Below are 17,412 nucleotides of genomic sequence, written 5' to 3'. Positions count from 1 at the left end.
GCTGCGAAATGCCAGAAAGACACTATTTCCACTACTCTCAATTCTTTCTGGGGCTTGAGAGCCCTGGAAACTTCCAATGAGAGGGCTGTTGGAATCCTCTCCTTCATAGATATGTAGGAAATCATAGCTGGGCTCCATGTTGAAACTAAAAGGAAAGAATATTAATTAGATTATGCACCTAATATATGTGTCTCTTAACTTCCAGACTAGAAAGTCTCTGAGAGCACACAGTGATTTTATTTGCCTTTGTAAAGTAATTTTGAAAAATTAGGACAATCCAAAAGTTAAATATAATAATAATCAAAATGGCAATAAATAACAATTATAATGAATACTATTAGTATTTTATAGCATCACCAACATCTTCAATACAGTATGATTTTGAAGATAATCTGAAAGAAAATGAACCCTTATAACAGAGATATAGTATGTCTTCCCTATAACCATGGTATTTCTAATGAAATGCAGTTTGAAAGAATAGGGTTCAGAAGGGATGCATTCCCACTGGTATTTGATTTTTATGTGAATATTTTTAGTTTTAATAACATATATCCTTGATGTTACTGACAATTCTTAAAGTTAAAAAATACTTTTGTTTGATTTTACTTTGAAAATTGTAATTGCTTCTATTTGCTTAGATAATTTGGCCAATAATAGCAGTCCCTACAATGGTACAAAGTATGGAAGTCAACTGCTTCACATCATTTCACCTTGATTGGATATTCCAATTTTCTCTTCCCCTCTCCCTCCCGCTCCCTCCCACTCTATTTCTCTCTCTGTCTCTCCTTACATTAATACCCTAATAATTTCCAAAGTCTAACAATTAACGCCCAAAGCTCTCAAGTGGGATGCAGCTTTAAATGTCTCTGCCATTTATAAGAAGGATGATGATAGTCTGGGAACTTTAAAAATATACCTCCTCTCAAGTGACAGATTGAACTTGGTTTACATGTCCAAGATCTCAGTGGGATCAGAATAAACAAACACACTAGACAGAGGTATTGATGTAATCCATTCTGACTTGCCCTCCTCTGTCCCTTCATCTCTAAATCAGGGCCTTTGGGGTCTTCAACATGGACCGACCCATGCAGCTTCCACTCTCTTTCCTTTCCCTTGACAGCATATTTGTATACAGGGATGGGGAGAGTCAGGAGGTTCTATAATCATGAACATGTGCTGTTGTTTAAGTGGCTTTAGTTTATCTGGATATTCAAGGGATACAACGTGAACCCAAGGTCTTTCCAGAAGCTGCCCACTGCATTCTGAAGGATGTAGCACGGGGGACCACCAAGGACCTGACGTTAGTATGATATCTGGACCTGCATTGCGCTGTCCCATTTCCTGTCAAGGTGCCCTCGCTCCCATGTGAGGTCCTGAACACATTTATTCAAGGAATTTGTCAGAGCTTTCAGAGTCTGTTTATCTGACAAGTGCCCTGAAGTTGGAAATGAAGAAAAAGTGAAAGACTGGAGTGACTAAAGAGTGAGAAAAGAGGCCAAGAGGAACTGCATCAACCAAGCAGAATTTGGTTGGAATAACAATTTTATTTGGAATAGTTTGCAAGGACGTTATTAGACTCTGGTCATGCTGTACCCCCGATAACTGGCATAACTAATTATTATGATAGATTATTTTTGAACATGGAAGTACTATCAGGCACAAACAAACATATTCTAACTACCCTCTCCTTTTGGATGTGCTGTCACACACACGTAGAAGTCTGAAGTGATATTTACAATTAATGATGATTCCTTTGGTTAAATCCTGTCTTATTTCTACCTATCCCAGATGCACAGATCTACAAGCCCCAATAATAGGCCAAAGTCTGGCCATGCTTTTAAACCAAATTTAATTTTTGTTCCAATGTGTAAGTCGCATCAGCCCCACAGTCTATAGAAGCCTGTGATAAAACACTCCTCCCCGAAAACCCCCCGAGTACCAGGGTGAGCCTTGAAGCTCATATGTGCTTGACAGGTCATGTCATTCTTTGCCTTCCTTGTTAGTAATGCCGGGCTCCCCTCCCCTCTCCACACCTGACTGCAGTCACACTCTTTAAACAGTGCATCCTGGGAAGCCTGTATCAACACCAGCTTCTTGGACTGGGTCCTTGAGCATCCTTGTTCCCATCTGGTACTTCTGGCTTCCTCCTTTTTTCTACTAAGTAGATCTAGGAGCTGAGGTCCCAGGAAAACTCCCACCTAAGCACACACAAGTTGTCCATTCCTTAGAACATGTCACAGGTACGTGATTTTCTGTGACACCGGGTCAGCTAATGATTCCAAACTCTTAGCGTTGGAAGAAAACTTGAAGATTTTCTAGGTCAACCTTCTTCCAGGGAAGTGCACAAAATTAAGTGAGAAAACTTCTTGTGTGAAACTGCCTTATATATTAACAAGGAATTACATTTTGGGAACCTTGATAATGAGCCACCGTGACCCAAGGGAAGGTAGGAAACTCCTACGAAAAGGCTCTGTGTTCTCTAAAAGGTTTTTAATTGTTAATTTACTTTTAATTTCCTGGTAGCAGAGGTGTCTCGTGGTTTTAAGGAAGGCGCTGCTAGAATTTAGCATTAACAAAACCCATAAAGATATTCAAAAACATAGCCAGCAAATGTTCACAGCTTTTGTATAATAGCTGAGTGGCATAGCTGAGTGGCATAATAAAGTATTCATCATTTGGTAAATTTATAGCAGCTTGAGTAAATTCAGGAAATGATGGCTTATTAAACCACTTAAAATTCAGAATCACAGAGGTTTAAAATTATACTGACTCGTATCTCATCAGGAGGAGAAAGTGAAGGAAGATAAGCAAAACCAGGCCTGAAATATTGATGCAAACATCTCAAGAAAAGAAACTTGTTCAATTGACAGAAAAATAAATCTAATCAGACCACTTTGCCTTGAGAGACCAATAGAACAGTATATAGAACCACTTCTCTTTTAAAATACCACTTCATTTAGTTCAAAAATCAAAATGTGAATTTGGAAAAGATCATGGGATTTAGAAAAATTCAATTATTTATACCATATATTAATAATGTGAGAATTCTATGGAATTTATATTTATAATATAATCATATTAACTTATGATTTGAACTTTTACCATTTAGTGTAGCAGAAAGAAAAAAAATGCTAAATTAGTCCTTTAAAAAAATGCTAAAGGACTAATTTTTTTAAAGGACTAATTTTTATTAAATCAGGCTTAACAGTAAAGAAATTTGGGGAACTTTTGTTTTCAGAGTTCTGCCAAGTCTTGACTGTCTTAATGATAATAACAATACTACCTTTGGGAATGTCTGACAGGATGTACTATGGAAATGAATCAGCACACACACATTAACAGAAATATTAGACATCAATGAGAAATTATACTAAGTATATCTATATCACTTTATTTTCACTTTTCTTTGAAAATTCTGTAAATTGAGCCCTCTCGTGTGGAACACACTGTGTGCAAGATAGTATTTAAAAGCAATTCTTGCCACATCATGTGTATCCTAATGCAAGTAGAATGCTGAAAAGCAAAATAATCTATTTCCATTTTGTCATGCAGCCTGATGTAGAACCTGTTAGACGCAAGACCACAAGCTTTGCTAGATGTAAAACTGAAGACCCCTAAAGGGATAAATGAAATAATCTTTAGGTATGACATTTAAAGTCTTATTAGGTGAGCCATGGCTGCTGGGCCTGCGCGTCCGGAGACTGTGCTCTGCGGAGGGAGAGGCCACGACAGTGAGAGGCCCAGGTACCGCCAAAAAAAAAAAAAAAAAAAAAAAGCCCAAGACCAGATGGCTTCACAGGCGAGTTCTATCAAATAGAGAAGAGCTAACACCTGTTCTTCTCAAACTCTTCCTCATTATACGAGGCCACCATCACCCTGATACCAAAACCAGACAAAGATGTCACAAAGAAAGAAAACTACAGGCCAATATCACTGATAAACATAGATGCAAAAATCCTCAACAAAATACTAGCAAACAGAATCCAACAGCACATTAAAAGGATCATACACCATGATCAAGTGGGGTTTATCCCAGGAATGCAAGGATTCTTCAATATACACAAATCAATGTGATACACCATATTAACAAATTGAAGCAGAAAAACCACATGATCATCTCAACAGATGCAGAGAAAGCTTTCAACAAAATTCAACACCAATTTATGATAAAAACCCTCCAGAAAGTAGGCATAGAGGGAACTTACCTCAACATATATGCCATATATGACAAACCCACAGCCAACATCCTCTTCAATGGTGAAAAACTGAAACCGTTCCCACTAGAATCAGGAACAAGACAAGATTGCCCACTCTCATCACTATTATTTGACATAGTTATGGAAATTTTAGCCACAGTAATCAGAGAAGAAAAAGAAATAAAAGAAATAAAAGGAATCCAAATCGGAAAAGAAGAAGTAAAGCTGTCACTGTTTGCAGATGACATGATACTATACACAGAGAATCCTAAACATGCTATCAGAAAACTACTAGAGCTAATCAATGAACTTGGTAAAGTAGCAGGATACAAAATTAATGCACAGAAAACTCTTGCATTCTTATACACTAATGATAAAAAATCTGAAAGTGAAATTAAGAAAACACTCCCATTTACCATTGCAACAAAAAGAATAAAATATCTCAGAATAAACCTGCTCAAGGAGACAAAAGACCTGTAGGCAGAAAATTATAAGACATTGATGAAAGAAATTAAAGATGATACAAACAGAAGGAGAGATATACCATGTTCTCAGATTGGAAGAATCAACATTGTGAAAATGACTCCACTACCCAAAGCAATCTACAGATTCAGTGCAATCCCTATCAAACTACCACTGGCATTTTTCACAGAACTAGAACTAAACATTTCACAATTTTTATGGAAACACCAAAGACCCCAAATAGCCAAAGCAATCTTGAGAAAGAAAAACGGAGCTGGAGCAATCAGGCTCCCTGACTTCAGACTATACTACAAAGCTACAGTCATCAAGACAGTATGGTACTGGCACAAAAACAGAAATATAGATCAATGGAACAGGGTAGAAAGCACAGAGATAAACCCAGTTACATATGGTCACCTTATCTTTGATAAAGGAGGCAAGGATATACATTGGAGAAAAGACAGCCTCTTCAATAAGTGGTGCTGGGAAAACTGGACAGCTACATGTAAAAGAATGAAATTAGAGCACTCCCTAAGACCATACACAAAAATAAACTCAAAATGGATTAAAGACCTAAATGTAAGGCCAGACACTATCAAACTATTAGAGGAAAACATAAGCAGAACTCTCTATGCCATAAATCACAACAAGATCCTTTTTGACTCACCTCCTACAGAAGTAGAAATAAAACCAAAAATAAACAAATGGGACCTAATGAAATTTCAAAGCTGTTGCACAGCAAAGGAAACCATAAACAAGATGAAAAGACAACCCTCAGAATGGGAGAAAATATTTGCAAATGAAGCAACTGACAAAGGATTAATCTCCAGAGTATACAAGGAGCTCATGCAGCTCAATATCAAAAAAGCAAACAACCCAATCCAAAAGTGGGCAGAAGACCTAAATAGACATTTCCCCAAAGAAGATATACAGATCGCCACCAAACACATGAAAGAGGGCTCAACGTTCACTGCAGCTCTTTTTACAGTAGTCAGGAAATGGAAAAAACCTAAGTGTCCATCAACAGACGAATGGATAAAGAAGATGTGGCACATATATACAATGGAATATTACTCAGCCATAAAAAGAAATGAAATTGAGTTATTTGTAGTGAGGTGGATGGACCCAGAGTTTGTCATACAGAGTGAAGTATGTCAGAAAGAGAAAAACAAATACCGTATACTAACACATATATATCTAATCTAAAAAAAACACGAAAAGTCACAAAGAACCTACGGGCAGGATGGGAATAAAGACGCAGACCTACTAGAGAATGGACTTGAGGACATGGGGAGGGTGAAGGGTAAGCTGGGACAAAGGGAGAGAGTGGTATGGACTATATACCCTACCAAATGTAAAACCGATAGCTAGTGGGAAGCAGCTACATAGCACGTGGAGATCAGCTCGGTGCTTTGTAACCGCCTAGACGGGTGGGATAGGAAGGGTGGGAGGGAGGGAGACGCACGAGGGAGGGGATATGGGGATATCTGTATATGCATAGCTGATTCACTTTGTTATAAAGCGGAAACTAACACACAATTGTAAAGCAATTATACTCCAATAAAGATGTTAAAAAAAGAGAGAGAAAAATAGGGGTCAGCATTTGTCTCTCAAGTTATAATGTTTGAGGACAATGGTTACATACAATTTCACATCTTTACTAAAGGAAGGATTGCGTACAAACTCTCTGTGCTCATGATGAAGCAATGACAAAAACACAAAACAACACATAAGATTCGGGGGCTGGCTACCGTGGGGCCCCTGCAAAGCCAACCTGCATACTCGGACCCAGCACCTCTATCCTCCTCTGGTCGGATGCTGTTTCCACCTTGTCGTCCTGAGATAACGTTGGGGGAATGCATGCCTGACATCCCTCATCCTGGGACCCATCTGAGATGAGCTGGTGAGCAAATTACATGTGGAGGGAGCCTGCAGGAGGCGTCGGAAAGACATGGAATGGGAGGAAGACCAAAGACGGAAGGGGAGGGGCGCCCACGTTCTCTCTCTTCCGACAGCTCTCCATCCTTTCTCTGAGCTTAAACGTGTCTGTGTTACGACCTAATGACAAAAGAAAACACCACGAAGGGAAGCACCCGCTGACTTAGTTCACAGGTGTACTTACGGACACAGACTGGGGTGTGTCCGGACCACTTGGGGTCTTGCAAGCATATCCGGACGGAAGTCCCCACGAGCCGGAAACCGGGGTTTGCACTGATAAACCACGGGGTCCCTGTAACTGAAGCCATCGCCGCTGATGTGGCCGTTCACGATGGGATCCGGGCAGCCTCAGAGGCCCGCTGAAAAACAAGCAAAACCAACAAAAACACGCTGGAGAGCTTGTCTTCTATAAAAGTACCACATTCGTGGGTAAACAAGAGAGTCCCACGGTATAGCACGGGGAACTCTATTCAACGTCCTGGGATAAACCAGAATGGAAAAGAATATACAAAAGAATACATATGTATATGTATAACCGGGTCACAATGCTGTACAGAAAAAATTAACACACAATTGTAAATCAAGTATACTCCAGTAAAAAAAATCTAAAATAATAAAAGTACTCCATTCAAACTTAGTTTATTGTCAAGTGATTGAGAGCACTGAATGCAAACATTATTGGAATTTTTTCCACTTATATATTTTCTATTTGATAAGAGTTTTCTTCAACTCATTAATTTTTCGTAACAATTGTGGGTAACATAAGTAATAGTTCAAATATAAAATTGTTAAAAGGTATTTCCCCAGGTATGGTTTCTCCATTTCTTTCTTTTACTTATTTTTCTTATTGATATTTTATGTTATTTATCTATTTATTCTATTTCCAAATAAAAAGCCAAAAGAAAGGAAGAGACACTTGGAATTAATGTAAGTTCTGTAACCGTATAGAAAATGGGTAGCAAAGAAAAGGATGGAAGGATCTCCAGTGAGAGCCCAGATTCCTGAACTATCTGTGCAATTCCAAAGGAAGGACTGCTATCAGAAAATCAGTTCAGGGGAAGGTGGCGGAAGAGTAAGACGCGGAGATCACGTTCCTCCCCACAGATACACCAGAAATACATCTACGCGTGGAACAACTCCTACAGAGCATCTACTGAACGCTGGCAGAAGACCTCAGACCTCCCAAAAGGCAAGAAACCCCCCACGTACCTGGGTAGGGCAAAAGAAAAAACTAAACAGAGACAAAAGGATAGGAACGGGTCCTGCACCATCGGGAGAGAGCTGTGAAGGAGGAAAAGTGTCCACACACTAGGAAGCCCCTTCGCGGGCGGAGGCTTCGGGAGGCGGAGTGGGGGAGCTTGAGAGCCGCGGAGGAGAGCACAGCAACAGGGGTGCGGAGGGCAAAGCGGGCAGATTCCAGCGCAGAGATTCTGGCCGACCGGAACTCGCCAGCCGAGAGGCTTGTCTGCTCGCCCGCCGGGGCGGGCGGGACTGGGAGCTGAGGCTCCGGCTTTTGTCGGAGCGCCGGGAGAGGACTGAGGTTGGCGGCGTGAACACAGCCTGCAGGGCGTTAGCGCACCGCGGCTGGCCGGGAGAGAGTCCGGGGAGAAGTCTGGAACTGCCGAAGAGGCAAGAGACTTTTACGTCCCTCTTTGTTTCCTGGTGCACGAGGAGAGGGGATTAAGAACGCTGCTTGAGAGAGCTCCAGGGACGGGCGCGAGCCGCGGCTAAAAGTGCGGAGCCCAGAGACAGACATGAGACGCTAGGGCCGCTGCTGCCGCCACCGGGAGGCCTGTGTGCGAACACAGGTCACTAGCCACACGCCCTTCCGGGGAGCCTGTGCAGCCCGCCACTGCCAGGGTCCCGGGATCCAGGGACAACTCCCCCGGGAGAACGCACAGGCGCGCCTCAGGCTGCAACGTCTCGCCGGCCTCTGCCGCCGCAGGCCCGCCCCACACTCCGTGCCCCTCCCTACCCCCAGGCCTGAGTGAGCCAGAGCCTCCGAATCAGCGGCTCCTTTAACCCCGTCCTGTCTGAGCAAAGAACAGACGCCCTCCGGCGACCTACACGCACAGGCGGGGCTAAATCCAAAGCTGAGCCCCTGGGAGCTGTGAGAACAAAGAAGAGAAAGGGAAATCTCTCCCAGCAGCCTCAGAAGCAGCGGATTAAAGCTCCACAATCAACTTGATATACCCTGCATCTGTGGAATACCTGAATAGACAACCAATCATCCCAAATTAAGGAGCCCTGTGGATGAAAGGCTCTTGGTGCTGCAGCCAGGAGTCAGTGCTGTGCCTCTGAGGTGGGAGAGCCAACTTCAGGACACTGATCCACAAGAGACCTCCCAGCTGCACATAATATCAAACAGCAAAAATTTCCGAGAGATCTCCATCTCAACGCCAGCACCCAGCTTCACTCAACGACCAGCAAGCTACAGTGCTGGACATCCTATGCCAAACAACTAGCAAGACAGGAACACAACCCCACCCATTAGCAGAGAGGCGGCCCAAAATCATAATAAGTCTACAGACACCCCAAAACACACCACCAGACGTGGACCTGCCCACCAGAAAGACAAGATCTAGCCTCATCCACCAGAACACAGGCACTAGTACCCTCCACCAGGAAGCCTACACAACCCACTGAACCAACCTTAGCCACTGGAGACAGACACAAAAAACAACAGGAACTACGAACCTTCAGCCTGCAAAAAAGGAGACCCCAAACACAGTAAGATAAGCAAAATGAAAAGACAGAAAAACACACCGCAGATGAAGGAGCAAGATAAAAACCCATCAGACCTAACAAATGAAGAGGAAATAGGCAGTCTACCTGAAAAAGAATTCAGAATACTGATAGTAAGGTTGATCCGAAATCTTGGAGATAGAATGGACAATAGAATGGACAAAATGCAAGAATCAGTTAACAAGGACCTAGAAGAACTAAAGATGAAACAAGCAATGATGAACAACACAATAAATGAAATTAAAAGTACACTAGATGGGATCAATAGCAGAATAACTGAGGCAGAAGAACGGATAAGTGACCTGGAAGATAAAATAGTGGAAATAACTACTGCAGAGCAGAATAAAGAAAAAAGAATGAAAAGAACTGAGGACAGTCTCAGAGACCTCTGGGACAACATTAAACGTACCAACATTCGAATTATAGGGGTTCCAGAAGAAGAAGAGAAAAAGAAAGGGACTGAGAAAATATTTGAAGAGATTATAGTTGAAAACTTCCCTAATATGGGAAAGGAAATAGTTAATCAAGTCCAGGAAGCACAGAGAGTCCCATACAGGATAAATCCAAGGAGAAATACGCCAAGACACATATTAATCAAACTGTCAAAAATTAAATACAAAGAAAGCATATTAAAAGCAGCAAGGGAAAAACAACAAATAACACACAAGGGAATCCCCACAAGGTTAACAGCTGATCTCTCAGCAGAAACTCTGCAAGCCAGAAGGGAGTGGCAGGACATATTGAAAGTGTTGAAGGAGAAAAACCTGCAACCAAGATTACTCTACCCAGCAAGGATCTCATTCAGATTTGATGGAGAAATTAAAACCTTTACAGACAAGCAAAAGCTGAGAGAGTTCAGCACCACCAAACCAGCTCTACAACAACTGCTAAAGGAACTTCTCTAGGCAAGAAACACAAAAGAAGGAAAAGACCTACAATAACAAACCCAAAACAATTAAGAAAATGGGAATGGGAACACACATATCGATAATTACCTTAAATGTAAATGGACTAAATGCTCCCACCAAAAGACACAGATTGGCTGAATGGATACAAAAGCAATACCCATATATATGCTGTCTACAAGAGACCCACTTCAGACCTAGAGACACATACAGACTGAAAGTAAGGGGATGGAAAAAGGTATTTCATGCAAATGGAAACCAAAAGAAAGCTGGAGTAGCAATTCTCATATCAGACAAAATAGACTTTAAAACAAAGACTATTAGAAGAGACAAAGAAGGACACTACATAATGATCAAGGGATCGATCCAAGAGGAAGATATAACAATTGTAAATATGTATGCACCCAACATAGGTGCACCTCAATACATAAGGCAAATACTGACAACCATAAAAGGGGAAATCGACAGTAACACATTCATAGTACGGGACTTTAACACCCCACTTTCACCAATGGACAGATCATCCAAAATGAAAATAAATAAGGAAACACAAGCTTTAAATGATACATTAAATGAGATGGAGTTAATTGATATTTATAGGACATTCCATCCAAAAACAACAGAATACACATTTTTCTCAAGTGCTCATGGAACATTCTCCAGGATAGATCATATCTTGGGTCACAAATCAAGCCTTGGTAAATTTAAGAAAATTGAAATTGTATCAAGTATCTTTTCCGACCACAACGCTATGAGACTCGATATCAATCACAGGAGAAGATCTGGAAAAAATACAAACACATGGAGGCTAAACAATACACTACTTAATAACGAAGTGATCACTGAAGAAATCAAAGGGGAAATCAAAAAATACCTGGAAACAAATGACAATGGAGACACGACGACTCAAAATCTATGGGATGCAGCAAAAGCAGTTCTAAGAGGGAAGTTTATAGCAATACAATCTTACCTTAAGAAACAGGAAACATCTCGAATAAACAACCTAACCTTGCACCTAAAGCAATTAGAGAAAGAAGAACAAAAAAACCCCAAAGTTAGCAGGAGGAAAGAAATCATAAAAATCAGATCAGAAATAAATGAAAAAGAAATGAAGGAAACAATAGCAAAGATCAATAAAACTAAAAGCTAGTTCTTTGAAAGGATAAACAAAATTGATAAACCATTAGCCAGACTCATCAAGAAAAAAAGGGAGAAGACTCAAATCAATAGAATTAGAAATGAAAAAGGAGAAGTAACGACTGACACTGCAGAAATACAAAAGATCATGAGAGATTACTACAAGCAACTCTATGCCAATAAAATGGACAACCTGGAAGAAATGGACAAATTCTTAGAAATGCACAACCTGCCAAGACTGAATCAGGAAGAAATAGAAAATATGAACAGACCAATCACAAGCACTGAAATTGAAACTGTGATTAAAAATCTTCCAACAAGCAAAAGCCCAGGACCAGATGGCTTCACAGGCGAATTCTATCAAACATTTAGAGAAGAGCTATCACCTATCCTTCTCAGACTCTTCCAAAATATAGCAGAGGGAGGAACACTCCCAAACTCATTCTACGAGGCCACCATCACCCTGATACCAAAACCAGACAAGGATGTCACAAAGAAAGAAAACTACAGGCCAATATCACTGATGAACATAGATGCAAAGATCCTCAACAAAATACTAGCAAACAGAATCCAACAGCACATTAAACGGATCATACACCATGATCAAGTGGGGTTTATTCCAGGAATGCAAGGATTCTTCAATATACGCAAATCAATCAACGTGATACACCATATTAACAAATTGAAGGAGAAAAACCATATGATCATCTCAATAGATGCAGAGAAAGCTTTTGACAAAATTCAACACCCATTTATGATAAAAACCCTGCAGAAAGTAGGCATAGAGGGAACTTTCCTCAACATAATAAAGGCCATATATGACAAACCCACAGCCAACATCGTCCTCAATGGTGAAAAACTGAAAGCATTTCCACTAAGATCAGGAACAAGACAGGGTTGCCCACTCTCACCACTCTTATTCAACATAGTTTTGGAAGTTTTAGCCACAGCAATCAGAGAAGAAAAGGAAATAAAAGGAATCCAAATCGGAAAAGAAGAAGTAAAGCTGTCACTGTTTGCAGATGACATGATACTATACATACAGAACCCTAAAGATGCTACCAGAAAACTACTAGAGCTAATCAATGAATTTGGTAAAGTAGCAGGATACAAAATTAATGCACAGAAATCTCTGGCATTCCTATACACTAAGGATGAAAAATCTGAAAGTGAAATCAAGAAAACACTCCCATTTACCATTGCAACAAAAAGAATAAAATACCTAGGAATAAACCTACCTAAGGAGACAAAAGACCTGTATGCAGAAAATTATAAGACACTGATGAAAGAAATTAAAAATGATACAAATAGATGGAGAGATATACCATGTTCTTGGATTGGAAGAATCAACATTGTGAAAATGACTCTACTACTCAAAGCAATCTACAGATTCAATGCAATCCCTATGAAACTACCACTGGCATTTTTCACAGAACTAGAACAAAAAATCTCACAATTTGTATGGAAACACAAAAGACCCCGAATAGCCAAAGCAATTTTGAGAACGAAAAATGGAGCTGGAGGAATCAGGCTTCCTGACTTCAGACTATACTACAAAGCTACAGTAATCAAGACAGTATGGTACTGGCACAAAAACAGAAATATAGATCAATGGAACAGGATAGAAAGCCCAGAGATAAACCCACGCACATATGGTCACCTTATCTTTGACAAAGGAGGCAGAAATGTACAGTGGAGAAAGGACAGCCTATTCAATAAGTGGTGCTGGGAAAACTGGACAGCTACATGTAAAAGTATGATATTAGATCACTCCCTAACACCATACACAAAAATAAGCTCAAAATGGATTAAAGACCTAAATGTAAGGCCAGAAACTATCAAACTCTTAGAGGAAAACATAGGCAGAACACTCTATGACATAAATCACAGCAAGATCCTTTTTGACCCACCTCCTAGAGAAATGGAAATAAAAACAAAAGTAAACAAATGGGACCTAATGAAACTTAAAAGCTTTTGCGCAGCAAAGGAAACCATAAAGAAGACCAAAAGACAACCCTCAGAATGGGAGAAAATATTTGCAAATGAAGCAACTGACAAAGGATTAATCTCCAAAATTTATAAGCAGCTCATGCAGCTTAATAACAAAAGAACAAACAACCCAATCCAAAAATGGGCAGAAGACCTAAATAGACATTTCTCCAAAGAAGATATACAGAGTGCCAACAAACACATGAAAGAATGCTCAACATCACTAATCATTAGAGAAATGCAAATCAAAACTACAATGAGATATCATCTCACACCAGTCAGAATGGCCATCATCAAAAAATCTGGAAACAATAAATGCTGGAGAGGGTGTGGAGTAAAGGGAACCCTCTTACACTGTTGGTGGGAATGTAAATTGATACAGCCACTGTGGAGAACAGTATGGAGGTTCCTTAAAAAGCTACAAATAGAAATACCATATGACCCAGCAATCCCACTACTGGGCATATACCCTGAGAAAACCATAATTCAAAAAGAGTCATGTACCAAAATGTTCATTGCAGCTCTATTTACAATAGCCCAGAGATGGAAACAACCTAAGTGTCCATCATCGGATGAATGGATAAAGAAGATGTGGCACATATATACAATGGAGTATTACTCAGCCATAAAAAGAGACGAAATTGAGCTATTTGTAATGAGGTGGATAGACCTAGAGTCTGTCATACAGAGTGAAGTAAGTCAGAAAGAGAGAGACAAATACCGTATGCTAACACATATATATGGAATTTAAGAAAAAAAAATGTCATGAAAAACCTAGGGTTGAAACAGGAATAAAGACACAGACTTACTAGAGAATGGACTTGAGGCTATGGGGAGGGGGTAGGGTAAACGGTGACAAAGCAATAAAGAGGCATGGACATGTATACACTACCAAACGTAAGGTAGATAGCTAGTGGGAAGCAGCCGCATAGCACAGGGAGATCAGCTCGGTGCTGTGTGACCGCCTGGAGGGGTGGGATAGGGAGGGTGGGAGGGAGGGTGACGCAAGCGGGAAGAGATATGGGAACATATGTATATATATAACTGATTCATTTTGTTGTGAAGCTGAAACTAACATACCATTGTAAAGCAATTATGCTCCAATAAAGATGTTTAAAAAAAATAAAAAAAAAAATAAATAAAAGCCTGAAAATAATGATAAAAAAAAAAAAAAAAGAAAATCAGTTCAATTTCAGAAAATGTCCAATTGAATTATGCCTGAACTGATGTCTAGGGGAAACTGTCGCATACTCAGTTAAACACAGAAGTCCAGAGCTCAGGGGAGGGACATCCTGCAGACGGAGCAGATTTAGGAAAAACTAGATTACAGATGGAGGCTGAAACCCAACAGGTGGCTGAGCTTGCCCGTGAAGAGTACGTACAGCAAGGAAAGAAAGGGCCCAAAAACAAAACTGGGGTGAACATCAACACTTAAGGGGAGGAAAATAGTACTGATGTGAGGACTCTCAGGGTGTCAGATAAACTTCAGAACCAGAGGGCTTCCAAGTGGGGAAGGAAGTTAGAGGAATTTTCAGTCCTTCGTGAGTTGAAGGCTGAGGAGTGACAAAGCTTCTTTGCCTGACCAAACTTTAATGCGGGTCCTGACACTTCTCTCAGGCCCACCTGTGCACCTCCTGGTAAAAGCCAACTTTAGCAAGCACCCTGCTAAGTCACCCTACAAGGACCCTCCAGCCTCAACATCTGATCCAGTTTCTCATCCCCACCCGCCACTGGTAGGTGGGTTGAGCCAGAGCCCCTCCAAGCCCTGAGGTTCCCTCTCAGGAATGTCCCACCTGTGCCCCCTCCTTGCCCCTTGGCTGTGACCCCCACTGGCCCACATGGCATCCGGAGTTGAGTCGTATCCTTTGTAAAATCCCATCACCCTGGTCCCTGCACGAATCGCTAGGGACCTAAATGAAGTCTGCCTCATTATCTTTAAGGAGCGTCATGAATATTCTTTCTCTGTAACAGTAGGAAGGTGCTGTGTGGCCCAGGGAAAACTAGGAAAGGCGGGATTCCCTTCTTCTCTTTCATTCTCCTTCCACTTTCTCTCCTTCCCCTCCATCCGTCCTCCTCTCTGCCCCTCCCGCCCACCTCTCCCCTCCTCACATACATGGAAAGAGTATCTTGTTAACAAACTATGGAGCATTAGGAGTAACTGACACGAAAAGGATGTGAGTCACACAGGGGTTTCGGATAGACAAGGAGAGTTCCTGAATTGTCCGCCAAAACTCGCTCCTTAGGCTGGAGCGGCTGCAGAGCGTTTTGGGGTGGATTTCCCCTGGCCGCTACCGCCCCGAATAGAGCACCCAGCTGCCAGTGCTTTACTCAGAGCACAGGAACCCCAAAGCTGAGAGCATGGCCAAATGACACTCAGGGTTAATGCCACCATTCTGGAAGAAATCACAACAATACCCTCTATTTCTGTTTAAGGCAATGCAGCTGCATTGTGTTATCCTAGGTTTGAACTAGATCTGTTATCAGCAGGATGACTTTGCAGAGGACAGAGGGAGAAAACCGCATCGGTGATAGGTATCCCTCTTTGAGCAGAATCTCTGCCCCAATGTTTGTAAGAGGTCGGGTCAAGTTGTGCTCGATTCGCTTGATCTTTTGTCCCCTCTGCAGCTTTTACACTCAGCCAGATCCAGGTCAGTAAAGCTGATTCTGACCAGAAGCCAGATCGCCTCCCCCCACACCAGGCATGAAACAAGCAGGGAACTGGGAGGAGGCTGAATGTTCTCCGCGGGTTGAAGGGAGAGCTTCTGAGGCTGTTATCCTGAACCACGGATGCGGGCTCCTTCCCAGAGGCTGGGCTTTGCACGGCGATCTCCGTCAGGTAGAGACATGGAGCCCCACTCACATCCCCGAGACAAGAAAGGAGCCAGAGCCACCACACATGGGCTTACTACTGCAGGGATCCAGCCACTTCCGAGGTGAGAAGGAAAAGATGTAATTTCTAGAAGCACACACCAAAATAACACACTCCAATCCTCAAAGAGAGTGTGGGCCACCTGATTCCTGGCTGTTACTCTAGAGAATGTCAAGCATTTGGGGGGTATCCTGAACCTGATCAGCACTCCAAGAGGAGGGACCCGGGCTCAGGGTAACCGAGATGCTGAAAAGGGTACATTGCGACAGAAAGTCCCCATCCCTCTCCGTGATCTGCACAGCCTCACTGTTGACTTAGACAAACACAACTGGCTAGGCTCACTTTTAAACCTCAATCGTAGTTTTTTCATCTAAGTTTTCAGTAAGAGCACATGATTCAAGGCTGCATCCTCTGTTGAAAGCCTGGCAAATAAGCACTCCTAACGGCAAGGAGATAGCTGTACACTCTAGAAACCAGATGGCAAGGTTGACAGGCTTGTGTGGAAACAAAGGCTTCCAACAGCACCTCTTCTCTGACACGTGGTCACTTCAGTTCTGGGAGGAACTGGCCTTAAAGACCTAAAGAAAATCGGGGATGTCCTTCAAAAACACTCCCTTTCAGCTCAGTGCCTGAAGGAGAGAAGAACTGACAGCATCACCTCAAACTTCACTTCCTACTTTAAGTAAATGTGGACAATGTGACTTCTGGATGAAGCTGGTAGAGAACAATCTGTTTGTCACTTGTGTAACTTTCCAGGCCTCAGGTGAGTTCCTCTGTAAAACATTCAAAGCCTTAGACCAATTACGGGGCTATTCAGAAATATAGAATATTTCACGTACAGTATTTAACCAAAATTTCAAGAGTAATATGTCAAAACGTTGTAGAAGGGAGAAACTGTATGAGGCGGAATTTGAATTCAGTATACTCTGAGCTCTGTTTCAAATTTAAGATTCTGTTATCCTATGATAATACTGGGATATGTCCTTTATGAGTTTTTTAATGCTGCCCCAGTTTTGTTATAGACACACTATGTAGAAAGCATTTCTGTATCTTTGTAACTATGTTCAGACATCTGCTGACAGTCTAACATGTATTAGTCACTCATTAAACATTTGACGAAGTGAATAGAGATAAAGTAACTTCACATTTTCAAAGCATTTCCAAATCCACT

This window comes from Globicephala melas, chromosome Y, assembly GCF_963455315.2.
Source record: "Globicephala melas chromosome Y, mGloMel1.2, whole genome shotgun sequence".
NCBI classification, from domain to species: Eukaryota; Metazoa; Chordata; class Mammalia; order Artiodactyla; family Delphinidae; genus Globicephala; species Globicephala melas.
Note: the sequence above shows the minus strand (reverse complement) of the source record.